General features: G+C 34.7%; 1 non-coding gene across 1 annotated transcript; it reads left to right on the top strand.

Annotated features, from left to right (window-relative positions):
* The first annotated feature begins 245 nt into the window (after positions 1 to 245).
* LOC113923269 lies at positions 246 to 377 on the top strand. The gene has a single exon (XR_003520267.1). It is a non-coding gene; the product is annotated as a small nucleolar RNA SNORA18 (small nucleolar RNA).
* Positions 378 to 1,872: the final 1,495 nt, after the last annotated feature.

Below are 1,872 nucleotides of genomic sequence, written 5' to 3'. Positions count from 1 at the left end.
TGTAGGTTAACTATACTGGAATTAAAATAAAATAAATAAATAAAATAAAATAGAAAGTCAAAAAACAAGTGAATTATGACAGACAATGCTGTAACTGATATAACAAAATTTTATACCTCATTTTTTACGACCTATACATACAAATCTCATTTTATCTGAATTATCTAAATATAAATTAATATTTTATATACACATACATTTATATAAAAAAAACTATCAATCAATAGGAAACAACCCAATAGATAACTGAGGTCTATCCCCACAGGGCTTTTCCTGCAGACCCACATCACTGAAAATGCCTCCTAGAGGAACGATGTGCTTTTGCTTTCCTCACAGAACTATTTGTTAGATCCGTGGGAAAGAACTACAAGACAGAGTTGCTAGAAGTATGAAAGGCCAAATGTTTAAATATTTTGACCTAAGCTATTGGCATATCCCACAGTCTGTACTATTCTTGGGGGTGATAACTGGGGAGGGAATATGATTTGAATTCATTCATGTTTCGAGGGTGTTTGAAATGGAGAACCATACAAATCCATGTAACTCTGATCCGAAAAGTGGCCCTAAAGCAAATCACATGAAGAGATTAGATCTCAAAGATGCCAGGTGGGGAAATGTTTAAAGTATGTCATCAGTATGTCCATAGTCAAGTGGAGATAAAAGAAGCCCAACTAAAACAATTATTGACTAAACACAGCACAACTGTGAATTAAGCATAGGTTCTTTTCAAAAGACCTATCTGGAAGATAAACCCTGACTCAAGTTTTAGAAGAATTGCTGTGAACTTGATGGGCAGTGGAAGGAATCACAACATGTAAAATTCCTTAAATAAAAATGTATTGATTTTAAATAATTATGTCTGATGTTACACATAATTTTGAAAAACACTTTACACTGTACAAAAAGGAAAAGCAATAGAAATCTAACATCCAATTAAAAATGACCCGACTGAAAAACAAGAATAAAAACAATTTGCAGACAAGATACAGATGTTCAAAAGCTCATATGGAATATTGTCCACATGAATAAGTTTAGTTAATAAAATAATGAGACATCAGTTTTTGCCCATCACCCTAAGTCAGAAAACATAAAGGGCTTGCACTTTTCACCCTGCTTGCAAGCTAACAAGTTAGCTTATTACCACAGGGTTAATACACATTCTGACAGAAGAATATAAGATCCCCTAAAAACAAAAAGGTACTCTGATCAGCTAACACATGTATAAGATCTGTTTGGTACTTATGTTCCTATTTTAAGCAATTAATTAACATTCCAGCATATGCATCAGTCTCTTAGAGGTTTGGTTAGTATGAATCAATTACCAAGTATATGCTCAACTCTGAATATTGATTAACTAATACAGTAAAACCCTTGAACTTTCAAGTCTAGGAACAGAGTCAGGACCCATAGTGATTATATCAAGGTATGGTCAACCTGCTGGACAGCAGTCTTTCCCAAAGACATCTATTTCTCTGACCCCTTGTGCACCTTCATCAAACCAAAACATTTCCAGCTGTTCCTCTCTTGAGATCATTTTCAACACCTGTCATTATCATAGTCATTTTCAGTATGTTAGTATCCGTTAAAAAGTATCATCCAGACTTGAACACCCCTGTATAGATGCAATCTGAACAGCACAGAACATAGCATACATACTGGACCCTATTTTTGCATGAATGTACTCTAAATATGAACTGGCTTTTTCTCTAGTGCTGTACTTGTAGAACCTTCTCAAGCTTGTCTTTAACCCTGATTCCCAGGTCTTTTTCACATGTGGAAGGAAACAGATGAGAGCTTGCATTGTGGAATCAGACTTCCTAAGTTTGAATTCTTGCTCTGCTGAGTGTTATGTTGGGAAAGTTACTTAATGTC

The sequence above is a fragment of the Zalophus californianus genome, chromosome 9, assembly GCF_009762305.2.
Source record: "Zalophus californianus isolate mZalCal1 chromosome 9, mZalCal1.pri.v2, whole genome shotgun sequence".
Classification (NCBI taxonomy): domain Eukaryota; kingdom Metazoa; phylum Chordata; class Mammalia; order Carnivora; family Otariidae; genus Zalophus; species Zalophus californianus.
The sequence above is the reverse complement of the archived record's forward strand: the minus strand, read 5'-3'. Positions and strand labels throughout refer to the sequence as shown.